The 15,298-nt window shown below is 43.5% G+C and overlaps 1 long non-coding RNA gene across 1 annotated transcript in view; it reads left to right on the forward strand.

Annotated features, from left to right (window-relative positions):
• The first annotated feature begins 1,412 nt into the window (after positions 1-1,412).
• Positions 1,413-15,298, forward strand: part of LOC117356767 — a 69,021-nt gene continuing 55,135 nt past the window's right edge. Inside the window, exons 1-2 of the long non-coding RNA XR_004538706.1 lie at positions 1,413-1,547; positions 10,819-10,932. This is a non-coding gene — a long non-coding RNA (uncharacterized LOC117356767). The remainder of the gene's footprint in view (positions 1,548-10,818; positions 10,933-15,298) is intronic.

Below are 15,298 nucleotides of genomic sequence, written 5' to 3' on the forward strand. Positions count from 1 at the left end.
ACTCACGGACCAGCTGGGCTCAGCGAAACTTCGCTGTCCAAAGTTGAGGTCAGCCCCCCTCGACCAGCTGAATCGCCCCTTACAACTGGGACAGCGTAGATGGTAATAGCTGATTGGCGCATTGGCGGTGTAGCAGAGAGGGCAGGAAGTCCACCTCTCTGTTTCCCCCTTCGCTTCGGCATGAAGAAATAACAGGGAAAAGACAAGTAATACATGTTATTTTGCCGGCTTTGCAGGAGCTTCCTGCTATGCGACTTGTTCCATTGCCATCTTGAATCCCAACCTCCAAACCTGTGCGCTAGTGTTTTTAGCGCACGCAACGGATTAGCATGCACTAGCTGAAAAACTACCGCCTGCTCAATAGAAGGCGATAGCAGCTAGTGCACGTGGCATTTTAGTGCATGCTATTCTGCGTGTTAAGGCCCTAACGCACCTTCATAAAAGGAGCCCTCAATCCCCCCATTGCCCCAGGTACATTAGATAGATCGTGAGCTTGCCAGGATAGGCAGGGAAAAATGCTTGAGTACCTGAATAAATTAATGTATACTGTTCTGAGCTCCCTTGGGAGAACGATATAGAAAATTTAATAAATAAATATAATATGGCAGTGGTAGGTATAAGGCAACAGCAACAGTAGCAACAATAATTATTTACAATGTCTCTGGTGCTCTATCACTTCTCTCCTAAAGCCAGAAAAAGTCCTGAAACCCTCCTTCATACAGTAAAATACAAAACAATACAATTTCTTCTATTCTGCAATTACGAATAATTAGTTTTAAGAAATCAGTCATTACTGGGAAGTACAAAATCATCTAAAATATTAACATTAATATCCTACAAGTTTTTGAAACTAATGGGTTTTCAATCTCTGAAAAGATCATATGGTTGATGTGAGTCTTATTCATTGGCACATTATTTTATTCTTTGCCTGCCAAATATGTAAATGTTACTTTAATATCCTTTATAATAATTCAAGTTTCACACATTCTCTTTGTCTAGTTCCATTACTAAGGGTAGTAGAAAGTAGTTATAGTCAAATAATGGTTTCTTACATATGGCTCTGATTACAACTGTGAAGAAATTGATTTCACATTGTGACAGGGAAGCTCCTGTCACGGTTAAAAAGACTGCTAGCCCAGTCAAAAGTGCAGCCCTTAAACCTGTAATCCCTAGAATAAAGCCTGGACACCCTGCTAACAGCCGTAGTTCAGTACAGCCAGAAAGAAGGGAGAAAAGCCAGGTGATGCCACAGCCAGGAATTCAGGCAGGGAGGGCACAGAAAACAGAGCCTATCCCCTATTACTCCTTTCCCAGAGCTAGGGAGAAACATGAAACCAACCCAGAAGGGGGTGGAGTCAGCCAACATGGTCTGTAGGCTCCTAAGCCTCAAGTAGCAAGACTGCAGAGAGATCAGGGGGACACAGCTGACCCAATTGGAGAAGCACAGCACCACACAAGGCGGGCAGTTTCCAAACTTCTCCTATCCACCAGAAGAGAGGGTTTTCATGAGGCCAGCCAGTAAGGAAAGAAAGCCTGACTCCAGGGAGGTACAGTAACTTTTCAATTAAGGCTTGGGGTAAAGGGCTGGAAGTTTATTATGATGAAGAAAACTGTTCAGAAAAGCTCCCAAGCACTCAGAGAGGGGGATGGGAGGTAAAGCAGGAAGTGGAGGACTTCATGGAAACCTCCAGTCCCAGGGATACAGAATGGGAAATGTACAGTGAAGCTGACCCAGGAGAAAGTGTGCTGGAGGAAGACATGGACATATAATTGAGCAGTGTGTGGTTGTTTTCTTCCTCCCAGTAATGAGACAAGTCTCTGCCAAAGAAACCTGAGCTAGAGTAAAGCTGCAGGTAGTGGTAAGGCAGCAGTGCCTAATTAAGACAGTGGTTCTTTAAACCTCATTTCACCATGTCCCCAAAGGACTAAAGCTAAAGGACGATAGGGGGCACTTCAGGTGGGGCTGAAGACCTTGGTAAAGGGAGGCTTGCTCCACACAGCCTGCAAGGCAGGGCTGTGAGCGTCCTTAAAAAGGGAAAAAGTGTTGGAGAGGGAAACAGAGGCAGAGAAAATGTTTTTTTTTTCTCTGATGGGAACGACATTGAAAAGGAGGGCTGGCACCTGCAATGCTCAGCTGTGCTTTCAAGAACTGTGGCTAATAGAAACCAGCTACCCTGAGAAGGGAGAATATTGGACATTGAAGGGACTGAAAAGCATATTTGATTTTGATTTATCCTTTTTGTGGACAAGGACTGTCCAGTCCCTGGACTGAGGCACAGAGAAAGTGCACTGGACTTAAGTGAGAAGGAACTGCATAATCAATGCCTAGGAGAAGCAATTGTTTATTTTGGGATTTTTTTTCTTTTGCCTTAATAAACCCTGTTAAGTTTTGGTTAAGAAATCCAGTGTCCGGGTTTTCCTTCCACCCACCATATAAAAGGCACCCAAATAAATCTTACCTGCGGTCCGAACTGGGTTTGCCCACTCACCTGGGGCCTGGCCCAGCCACAACTTACGCTGTCTTCATTATATTTATTTTTTGGGATTTATTAACTGCCTTTATGAAGAGATTCACCCAAGGCAGTGTATAGCAGGTATAATTCAAAATAAAACTTACAATTTTGATAACAGCATAACAGTAGTAAAAGTAAAAAGTCTAAATATTCATATAAACATTTACACAATGAATGAGGTAAAGTCAAAATCAGTAAACTGAAACTTATTAATAGAACTACCATGAAACAGTTCAAAAATTTACCTATTAACAGCACTGAAATTCAAATAAGAGATATAATACATACTAAAGTGGAGACACAATACTTATGAATCATCTAATAAGCACAAATCAGAACATTCAAATAACATTGATATAATGCTAACATTTTTCTGTAATACAGCTTATCCTATAGTTGAGGGGTCAAATGCAGATATTAGATGGGGACAAGATGGGTGGTACAGCACGCGTTGGGATAAACAGATGGGAGGCTAAACTCAAGGCAAGTTATTTATACAGTTAAACAAGGTAAAATGAACTGATTTAGTTAGTGTGTGCAGAATGAATATATTATCAATCACCCTAGGTAATAAAAATAATAATAACTTTATTCTATTATACCGCCATCACCAGCAGTTCTAGGCGGTTTACATAAAAGAGAACTGGACAATCAGTGAAAAATATAATTATATAAAAGATACAACAGTTACAGCCTTAAAAGATCACCTAAATTCAGGTAATAAATTTATCAATGACTTGGGTGAAGAGCAAGGCTTTCACCTGCTTTCTGCAGTAGAGGTAGCTAAGAGTTAGACATAGCCCCTCTGGTTGTAAATTCCAGAGTATGGGGGCAACTCCTGAGAAGGCTCATACAAAGACACAAATCACCTTTCCTATCTCGATAGATGACCAGGCTCCCTACAAAGCAGACCCTACAGAAAGAGCCAGTTGTGGCAGTTTCAGAAACAAAGCTCACTCTCCACACATGTACAAAGGACACCCATACCAGAACCCGCAACATCAAAATTACACCAGATATAGCCAATCTTCTCTCCAAACCATATGCCATAATCATATGCCTACACAAACAAAATTATCTATGTTATGAAGCCTAATGAAATAATGTAATCCTTGGTTCTGGCCAGGCTCTTCTAAATTGTAAACCGCATTGAACTCCTTCTGGGGCTTATTAGCAATCCACAAATACTAATGTAATGTAAATCTCTTTTATGCATATTAATTGTGGATAGCTTGAAAATCTGGCCTGCAAGGGGGTACTCCAGGGCCAACTTGGGAAACACCAGCCTACACTATAGATCATCCTCATAAGTAGTTGCATGTCCACTGCTCATGTCTGTATTTTTTGGGCTGTTGTTGCAAAGGATTAATAGGCATCATCATAATCTTAGGTTTTTGAATTTGCTTTTTCATAATTTACTCCCCCATTTACGAAGCCACATTAGGCTTTTTTATCGCCTGACACTCACTGAATTCCTATGAGCTTCAGAGTAGAGAATGACACGGTGGTTGATACCCGCGGCTAGCCGCGGAGAGTCGTGGGTACCCTGCCAAAACGGGGAGCGAGAAAATAGTATTTGCAGCGGGGACGGGGACAAGGCCATTCACCGCACCATGGAATGGTGAATGGTCTTGTGTCCGCAGTGAAGTGAACACGACGTGCAGTCATGGATCGCGCGGTCCAGGAGCCCCCTCCCGCCCGATCGCCACATCCTGCCATTTCTCTCCCTCCCTCACCTTATGTGCCAAATTGTTCTTCTCCCAATGGCAAGCTTTCAACAAGTGGGCGTGGCTGCTTAAGTTGAATCCTCCTCTGATTCAACTAGAAACAGGAAGTTGCATCAGAGGAGAAGATTCAACTGAAGCAGCCGCACACGACTTGTTGAAAGCGTGCCGTTGGGAGAAGAACAATTTGGCACATAAGGTGAGGGGAAGGAAGGGAGGGAAATGGTGGGATGCGGCGATTGTGCGATCCATGATCACATGTGTTCCCTCACAGCAGGAAGGAGGGAGTGAAAGGGAAAGATATGTTGGGCCAAGTGGATGAAGAGGGAGACAAATATTGAGAAAGGGGAGGACAAACAGGTGAGCCAGATGCTGGAAGTGGGGGGAGAAAGAGGGAAAGAAGCTAGATAGGGTTGGAGAGGAAAGAGACACATTGGTGTGGAAGAGGAAGAGATGGGAAATCTGGACACAGGGGGGTAACAGAAACAGAGGGGAAATTATGTGCATGGGGGCATAGCGACAGAGACATAAAGAGGAGATACGGGGGGGCAATGCTTGATACAGGAGGGAGTATACAGATACAGAAGGGAGATATTAGAAATGGGGAAAATAGGAACACAGAAGGGAGATGGTTGTACAGATGGGATCAGATGGTTTGCGGGGATGGAGACTGAGCTCATGGGGATGGGATGGGGTGGGGGATGAGCTGTGGATGAAGATGTTCTAAACGATGATTTATTGGAAAATCTCCACAATAAAAGTTTTAAAATATATATGAAAAATAGTCCACATATGTTGATCCTTAACAGAGCTAACATGGTCCGTGTTTCGACAGACATGCCTTCCTCAGGGGTCCTAAATATGTTAAAATTTTGTTTATATTAATATGTGATGGTGCTGCTGTGAAATTGTGAAGTGAAATTGTGTTTCACTGTGGAGTATTGGGTCTTCCTGCTCTGTCGTTTTTCCCTGGTAGAGATGAACAGGGCAATTTTGGTTGGCTTGTTTTTTTTTTGTAGCCTCAGTAATAGGGATTTTTTTTTTTTAACATATAATTTTTGTTTCATGGACATAGGGTCCCTGATATTTCCTCTGCTACTCAAAGGGTAAGAAGGAAAAGTTTGTCCCTGTGTTCTTAGCTGTGGCTTGGGTAATGGCTGTTTTTTCTTAAATATTCTATATTGTACAGGCCTGATATTCAGTGGTTGGCAATCAGCAAGTTTTAAGGTGATGAGTGTAGTAGGCTCAATGGCGTACCAAGGGGGGGCGGTCCGCCCCGGGTGCAGCCTTAGAGGGGGTGCACAGCCGGCCAGTTCCGGAAAATTTCTGGGCTGCAATGGCGACAGCACTCAGTGGCATCGGCGACGGCACTCAGCGGCATCAGCGACAGCACTCAACAGCATTGGCGCCCTCCCCCCCGGCGATGACACTCAGTGGCATCAGCAGCCCCCCTCTGTGATGGCACTCAGCGGCATCGGCCCCCCCCCCCCCCCGCAACAGCACTCAAGTTCGGCCTCCTTCTCCCGGCATCAACAGAACTTCAGCAACAGGTGCTCAGTCAAAAGCTTCCCCTGACTCAGCTTTCTGTTTCCACCAGGCAGTTCAGTCAGAGGGAAGCTTTTGACTGAGCACCTGTTGCCGATCTGAAGTTCTGTTGATGCCGGGAGAAGGAGGCCGAACTTGAGTGCTGTTGCGGAGGGGGGGGCGCCGATGCCGCTGAGTGCCGTCGCGGAGGGGGGGGCCTTGCCGATCTTGTTGCCAAAATCGGAAAGGTGAGGAAGGGAAAAAGATGGGCCTGTGGTGGATGGAGAGATTGAGAGAAGGGGACAGATGAGAGAAGGGGGAGAGAAAAGAGGACAGATGATGGAAGTGGGGGGAAAGAGAGAGAAGGGGCAGATGATGGAAGTGGAGAGAAGGGGAGAGAGAAGAGGGTAGATGATGGAAGTGGGGGGGGAAGAGAGAGAAGGGGCAGATGATGGAAGTGGGGAGAGAGAAGAGGGCTGATGATGGAAGTGGGGGGAAAGAGAGCGAAGGGGCAGATGATGGAAGTGGAGAGAAGGGGGAGAGAGAAGAGGGTAGATGATGGAAGTGGGGGGAAGAGAGAGAAGGGGCAGATGATGAAAGTGGGGAGAAGGGGAAGATGATGGAAGTGGGGAGAGAAAAGAGGGCAGATGATAGAAGTGGGGAGAAGGGAGAGCAAATGCTGAATGGAAATGGAGAAAGAATACATACTGGATGGAAGGAGGGATAAAGAAAAAGGACATATGCTGGATAGAGGAAGAAGATAGAGTTAGTGAGATAGTGGAGGGGTGAAGGAAAGAGGTGGCATGCTGTGAGTAGACATAGTGAAAAGAGGGAATTTGAGGACTGCATAGTAAGAACGAATTTAATTTAGATGGACGCAGAAAATAAAGAAGGAAGACCAGAGAAGGAAAGGGAAGAGAGAGAGAGGAGAGAGAGATGCCAGAGAACGGGGAAGGAGACAGAGATATCAGATCTGAGCGGAGGAAATGAGAAGAGAGAGATGCTAAAAACCACAGGGGGGAGGGAAAGAGAGATGAAAGGAGAAAGATGCCAGACCATGAGGGAAAGAGGGAAGATGATAGATGCCAGAGCAAAAGGGGGGGTCTAGAGGAGAGATGGCAAGGGGGGGACAGACAGTTTCTGGAAGGGGCAGACAGTAGATGGAATGGGCAGATGCTGGATTGAAGAGACAGGTCAGACACTGGAAGGAAAAGAGTGAAAAGAAGATAAAAGCAGAAACCAGAGACAACAAAAGGTAGAAAAAATCATTTTATTTCTATTTTGTCATTAGAATATATCAAATTTGAAATATGTATCTTGCTAGAGACATAATTGGGGACTGCAAAGCCCAGGCAGTGCTTCTTTAGCTTCTAGCTAGCTTAGGACCCTCTCGGACCAGGGGGCATTCCCCTAACACTATTCCTGTCATGTGTGACTGCAGTATTCTGTTAGCATGATATTTCTGTGTAGCATTCTATAATAATTTTGTTCAGTTTTCTTGATAGTAGAGGGGATATATGTGAAGGGGAGGGAAGACAGGGGTTTTGTTGGTCCTTGCTCTGTATATTTATATTTATAAAATGACAATTGTACAGAATACTGTTTCTTTTTATACTTTATAAAATATGTTCAATATAAAATCATAACTGAGACTTATGCGGATGGGATCAGATGGTTTGCGGGGACTGAGCTTGCAGAGACGGGGTGGAAATGTGTTTTTTAAAATTTCAGTCTTAATAGTTTGCTGGTCCACAAAATAATTCTTTTATTTCTGCCGGTCCACGGGTGTAAAAAGGTTGTAAAACACTGCTCTAGAGCAGAGTCGGCAGCTGCGCTGAGGTGCAGGAAGGTCCCCTGATGACTCGTCTGCCGGCTTTGCTCCGGAAGAAGTAAGTTATGTCGGAGGGGGTGGACCCGGCAGACGCAGTCATCGCAGGTCCTTGCTGCAACTCCCAGCGTCTGCCGGATCAACCCCCTCCGACGTAACTTACTTCTTCCGGAGCAAAGCCTGGAGTCATCATGGGACCTTCCAGCACGTGGCTGCTGACTGCTCCAGAGCTAGTACGTCAAAGTGGGATGGACCGGCAGCCAGCAGCTACAGTCATTGCGAGAAAGGAGCAGGACTGCTGGAATGAAAGAGTGGTGCAGGGAGAGAAAGGGGGCAGGGTGGAATGGAAGGGTGGTGTTGATGGAATTGATGTACAGGGAAAGGGGAGAGAGACATAAGAGGGAAGGATACTGGATGGAATTGGATCAGAGGGAAAGAAAGGGGGAAGATGCTGATTGACGAGGGGTGGATTGAGAGAGAAAGGGCAGACATTGGATGGTAGTGTGGCAGGTAGAGGGGGAGCCTATGCTGGATGGAAGTGCAGATGGGAGAGATAAGGGAGCAAATGCAGGAAGGAAATGGGAGGAGAGAAAGAGGGGAGCAGACAATGGAAGTGGACAGAGAGAGGAGAAGGTACTAGATGGAAGGGGTAGAGAAAGAGGGCACATGATGGAAGGAGGGGATAAATAAAAGGAGGGCACATGATGGGGGGAAAGGATTGAGTTAGGGAAATACTGGAGGGGTGAGGGAAAAGGTGGCGAGCTGTAGGTAGACAGTAAAAAAGGAAATTGATGAGAAGGTAGTAAGAACGTAATCTAGATGGATGCAGAAAATAAATTGAAAAGGAAAATGAGGGAAGAAAGGGATTGCAGAAGAGAGGTGTGGGAGAAGGAAGGAGAGGAGAGAGATGCCAGACCAATGGGGGTGAAAGGAGAGATGGAAGGGGTAGGCATACAGTTTCTGGAAGGGGCATAGAAGGAGAGAAGATGCCATATAGGGGCAGAGAGATGGCAGACAGTGGATGGAAAGAAGAGAGTAACAAGAAGATAAGGAAAGCAGAAACCAGAGAAGACAAAGGTAAACAAAAATTTTCTATTTATTTTATTGCTTTAGGAGACATGTGTCACTGTTTCTGTGGTGTTGCATTGTATTCAGAGTCCAGCTTCTTGCTGGTTCAATTTAACCTTTGTCTTTGTATTTCTATTTTATCCCTCCTTTTACAAAACTGTTGAGCGTTTTTTAGCGCCAGCGTGGTGGTAGCAGCTCTGATGCTCAGAATTCTATGAGCGTCAGAGCTGTTACCACCGTGGCTAAAATCCACACTTCAGTTTTGTAAAAGAGGGAGGAGTTAGATTGTGATTACATATTCCATACTTGGCGAAGGTGTTTTCTGTGTTCTGTGTTTTCAAAAGACATGGTTTTCTGTTAGGATTGACGGTGTAGGATTGATCTGTGCTGGTCTGGCTTGTTTAGTTTTACAATGGGTGTATTGATATACTGCTCACTGCATATGTAAGATGCTGCCTTTTCCTAGGTACTCATGTGTGACATGTGGCTTGTTACTAAAAATCATGTTTTTCGTACAGATAAGGGGGGGGGGGGGTGCCAAAAAATGATGGGCCCCGGGTGTCACATATGCTAGGTACGCCACTGAGTAAGCTCAATTTGACCTGGGTGTTAGCACTGAAAATCAGGGTCTTACTTGATCACCGGAAATTAGCCAAGTGCCTGTAGCAGAAGTAAGTATCTGAGCAAATTAGGACTGAATTTTATGGGGTCATACGTGCCTGGTTAGTTATCTGGGCGCTGGCATTGAATAACTTCCTGGTCTGTGTTGACTCCCCCCCAGCACTAAGGCCCTGATTCTATAAAATGTGCCTACCGTTAGGTGCCTAGATTAGCGTGCCTAGCCAATCTAGGCGCCTAACTTAATTTTTTAATTGATGCCATTAATTGAACAGCACCATTAAAAACCAATTTTAAAAAAATATATATTTTCCAGTAGGTGCCTAACTCAGTAGGTGCAATGTATACATCTATACTACGGCATCCGCCCAAAATGTTGGCGTAGTTAGGGGTGGAGTTTGGTCATGGAAAGAGTTAGGCGCTGGTATTTTAAGCCAGGAAAACCATGGCCTAATATACCGGTGCCTAAGTTGCAAACACCTAGGGCTCCTTTTACGAAGCCGCATTAGCGGTTTAACATGCATAATAGCGTGCGCTAAACTGCCTGCTGTGCTAGCCGCTACCGCCTCCTCTTGAGCCGGCGGTAGTTTTTCGGCTAGCGCGGGGGATGGCTTGTGATAAAATGTCACGGTGCGATAAAGCCGCTAACGTGGCTTCATTAAAGGAGCCCCTAGTGGTGCCTAACTCGATTTAGGATCGGGCCCTAAGTGGATAGTACTGTGACAAAGCTGATATTCAGTGGCACTGAATAACAATGTCTTGCCTGGACATAATTTAACTGGGTAGAAGCCTCCCCTACCTAGTTAAATTACTTTGAATAATCCACCCCATAGATATTATTTCTGTTTTATTATGTCTTTTTATTTCACTGGTCTTTCGTGTGATAGCTGGAATATACCACTATTGCATTCTCTTGCTTTGTGATTACATGTCTGGGTTCTTTTTCCTTTTGTAACATAGTAACATAGTAGATGACGGCAGATAAAGACCCGAATGGTCCATCCAGTCTTCCCAACCTGATTCAATTTAAATTTTTTTTCTTAGCTATTTCTGGGCAAGAATCCAAAGCTCTACCCGGTACTGTGCTTGGGATCCAACGGCCGAAATCTCCGTTAAATCCTACTCCAGCCCATCTACACCCTCCCAGCCATTGAAGCCTTCCCCAGCCCATCCTCCACCAAACAGCCATATACAGACACAGACCGTGCAAGTCTGCCCAGTACTGGCCTTAGTTCAAATTTTAATATTATTTTCTGATTCTAGATCCCATACTTCTTTGAACTCAGTCACAGTTTTACTCTCCACCTCTCTCGGGAGCGCATTCCAGGCATCCACCTTTGGATACTTTTTTGAAAATAGAAAAAAAATAAAAACAAGCAAAGGAAGAGTACATTCTGTACGTGTGTGGAGAGTGAGCTCTATTTCTGAAACTGCCACAATTGGCCCTTTCTTTAGGGTCTGTTTCTTTTTTGTGCATTCCCGCTCTGCTGTTTCAGTGAATGCGTCTATGAATAGCTGATATCAGCTCTTTTTTTTTTCCCAGCAACTTCCTTTCCGCCTGGTTCTGAACAGTCTTTGTTCAATGTAGAGAAGAGTGTCTCAAGCCCGTCCTGGTGTCTCCACCATCAACCGAGTGGTGCAAAGAACATTTGTGAAAGTACGTAAATCCCCACCCAACCTTACAATTGTACACCTAGGAAGGAAAGCATTGGCAGTTGCCCTTATCACAGTGGCTAAGTTAAGTCAGTGATATAAAATAATAATAATATCAGTATTTACCAGAGATTCCTTGGCAGGGTGGAACTGTGTAAATAACTCCATTTCTCAGCTGTATTATTCAAATGGACATAGGAAATGTGCCAATACAACTAAAGGTTTTCCCAGAGGTGGGGAAGAGAGGTTGGAGTGTTAGAATTTCTAACATAAATATACAAGGCAAAAACAGTACATGTAGGGCAAGTATGCCCACGCTTTTTGGGTTTGCGAGCTACTTTTAAAATGACCAAGTCAAAATGATCTACCAACAATAAAAAAAATTTTTTAAATCCACAAAGCACACTGTACGCTGAGAAAATGTTAATTATTATTCCTTTTCCTGGGTTTTTTCAAAGAGGTCAAAGCAGATGACTCTATGCACTGTCACCTCAGCAACAACCATACAAAAATAGACAAATATGTCCCCCTCCCTTTTTATTAAACCACAATAGCAGTTTTTAGCGCAGGGAGCTGCGCTGAATGCCCAGCGCTGCTCTTGACGCTCATAGGCTCCCTGCACTAAAAACTGCTATTGTGGTTTAGTAAAAGGGGGGCCATAATGCAAAATATAGACAACAGATATAAATTCAGACACATTTTGATCACTAAATTGAAAATAAAATCATTTTTCCTACCTTTGTTGTCTGGTGATTTCATGAGTCTCTGGTTGCACTTTTTTTTTCTAACTGTGCATCCAATCTTTCTTCCCTTCTTTCAGCCTGTATGCTTCCTCTCCTCCAGACCTCATTCCCTCCCCCAATTTTTTCTTCCTCTCTCCCTGCCCTTTCTTTCTCCCTGCCTCCCTTTCTTTTTTTCTCTCTTCATTCCCCCTTTCTTTCTTTCTCCCTGCCCTCCACCAAGCCACTGCTACCACCATCGGTGAACAGGCCAACAAGCTGCCGCTGCCCCAAGCTCTCCATGCTTCCCTGCGTCGAGCCGACCAGCATTCCTCTCCCCGACATCAATTCTGCCATCGGAGAGGAAGTTCCGGCCTAGCCAGGCAGCGATTGGCTGGCCCGAACTTCCTCTCCGGCAGAATTGACATCGGGGAGAGGAAGGCTGATCAGCCCGGTAGATCGCCAAAGCAAAGTGAGTCTATCTTGATCGACCTATTGAGCACTCCTGATCTAGGGGATCTTATACTAAGGTACACTGAAATCTGTGCTTGGCAAATCCCCTGTTAAAACAGGCTAAACCAGATTTACCACAACCTATTTTTAAAGCTTTTTCATTTTTTTGGTCAGGTTATGTGTACTATTGATCGCATAAGTGCATAGAACCTGCAAAAAGTAACACAGGAGTACTTACCACATCCTAGTTAGAGGGTACTAAGGAGGCTCCTAAAATATAGATGTCTATCCCATGTTAATTAAGCTTAGGCACCTTTTACAGAATCACACCTACCTGTGCATAACTTAAAATTTATACATACACAAAAGAAGTTATTATCACTATTATGTTCAAATCCAATACCAATAAATCTGGTGTTTTTATTATAATAAATAATGAACAAATACTCATCATACATTAAAACTTACAAACAAACACATTCTAATAGGTCACCCCACAACTTGTAATCCAACATTCATTTTAAATATCCAATGTCCAGTTGCACTTCTCACCAATTTTGCCCAATCATATATCAGGTTGGGCTTCGTTAGCAATAAATCACATTTTCCAACAGACATTGTCAACAGACCATTGTTTTCCAATTCAAAATCCACTCCTCTAACTTCCGGAAATAATATGCAGCTTAGATCGACCCAAGGCTGTGTTCTGTGTACTAATAAAGCCCCCGGGAGAACTTTGGAGGAACCCTATCATTGGTCTGCTCTGGCCTGGACGATCTCAGGCCCCACCTCCGAGTGACATCACTTGGAAGCATGAGGTGAAAAAGGCCAAGACAGAACTGGAGGTGCGACGCGCTGGAGGCATATGTTGCCTCCTTTTTGTGCCAATGAAGGAGCAATGATAAAATAACTTGACATACTTGCCATGAGCGGGGGTGCGGCAGATCTCCTTGGGCTTGAAACCACCTTAAGTCTTGATGGTACAGTTCCTCTTCTCAGTCTCAGATTACTAGCTCTCTGAAGTGGGATCAGGAGGCGTTAAGCTTTGTCACCTCCTGACCCAGTGCCCCCTAAAGAGACAACTGTGGATTTGGATTGTCCTATAGGAGAGGAGTTATCATCTGAAAAATATGTAAATCTTATCATCTGCTGAATTGGAGCAAACTCCTGATGGAGGTGCTCAGGAAGAAGTGTAGTGTAATGAACAATCAATAACTATACAAAAGCAAAAATTTCCAATGACAGACCCATCTTATGCTGGAGACATGCACAGTTCCAAACAGCTCTGCTTTCTCGTTAACAGCTGATAAAGTTTAAATTAGAATAGTCACCAGAAATCCATGCTTTGTGGCAAGTCTTTATCCACATTGTGAGAAGGCAGGAAGCTGGATGCTCTGACATACACATGGCAGTACATAATTAGTAATATCAGAGCTGTTTATTCCAGCCAATAGACTTGTACTACCAGTGCCAGCACCATTCATGTTTTTATGTGTATACTGTAAATCAGAGATGGCAAAAAAAATTCTGTCATAATACCAGCTCCATTCAACATGGCCCAAATATGTTGTTATTAGTTTCTGTTAACTGCTAAACTAGCTAATAAAATTGCCAATATATGACTCTCTAGTTCTTTTGTTGAATCTACATTCTAGCTCAGTGGGTTCGTCATGGTTTTTCCTTCTGATTTGAAATCAAAACTATAGGTGCCTAAACGGAGGGGGAATTCTCAAATTAATTTCCAGAGCTCTGATACCCCCCAAGTTCCCCACTTCTCAGTTGGAGCTCCGAGGAAGAATTCACACCCCATGCTCTGGTTCAGACTAAAGGCTCTAAGGTGGTCCACTAGGGATTGAATTCTGTATATGGTGCCCAAAAATATCGGCACTGAAACCCACCCCCCTGCTGAGCGCTATTCTGTAAATGATGTTTAAAGTTAGGGGTGATTTATAGAAAATCACTTATGCACGGGAATTGCTCTTAACTGTAGTTGCATTCATTTGCAGCAACTAAAACCTAGTGTAAGCCTTGCTCCTACAGTTAGGCATGGATCCCACTTATAATTATGTGCGTAACTCTCAGGAACACTCTTGATCCACCCATGACCCTCCTATTTACGCAAGTAATTTTTAATTAAAACTAATTAGTGCCAGTAATTGCTCATTAACACTGGCTTTTTAGAAAACTGTGGTAGAGGTTTATACCACGGGCTGGTGAGGTAAATGTTCTGGTGCTCATAGGAGCATTTGCCTCACCAGTCCACAGTAGAAACCTCTTCCACGGCTTTGTAAAAGGAGTCCTATGATTTAAATTAAATAGCACAGGCAAATTGGGTGCAAATCCAAATTTGCACATGCAATTTTTAGTGCAATTTTGGGGGGTATATTTATAAATAAAATGTGCCCACACTTGGTTTCAAGTTTCAAGTTTATTAATATTTTGATATACCAACCATCACAAGTATCTGGTCGGTTTACAATAATAAAAAATAAAAATTATAAGAAAGTTATATATAAAAAAGAGAGAAAATAAAAAATCTAAATGAAAATTGGGGGGGATAAGGTCAAATCAAAGACTTGATTACGAAGGTTCTGAGACAAAAGGGAAGGGAAAGGGAAATTACATTGTATAAATGAAAATAAAATGAGGGGAGGAGGGGGGAGGATAAAACAAGAGGAAAAAATGGGGTATTGCTTCCTGGAAGTGTTTTTATTTGGGGACTCAATTGAAATTTTGATAAGCGTCTTTAAAAAGGAATGTCTTAAGGAGTGTTTTAAACTTGTTTAAGGAATTATCAGAACAAAGGTTCAATGGCATTGCATTCCAATGGAGGGCGTGACAACAGAGAAAATTGTATTTCTACTATACTATAAATCATTGATTGAAGGGACTGTTAGTAAGTTCTGGTTAGTGGACCTGAGGGCCCTAGAAGGGGTATGTGGAATGAGATATTTATTAAGGAAGGCAGCCTAATGAGAAGTCTTGATCTTAAAAGCTAAGAGAAAAATTTTATAAGTTGTTCTATACGAGACTGGTAACCAATGAGATTCTCGGAGTAGGGGGGTGACATGGTCATATTTTTTAGCTTTGTGAATGAGTTTAATCGCTGTATTGTGAATTAGTTGTATTCGGCGAGTTTCCTTTTGGGTTATTCCATGATAGAGTGAGTTACAGTAATCTATCTATATATGAAATGAT

The sequence above is a fragment of the Geotrypetes seraphini genome, chromosome 3, assembly GCF_902459505.1.
Source record: "Geotrypetes seraphini chromosome 3, aGeoSer1.1, whole genome shotgun sequence".
Taxonomy (NCBI): Eukaryota; Metazoa; Chordata; class Amphibia; order Gymnophiona; family Dermophiidae; genus Geotrypetes; species Geotrypetes seraphini.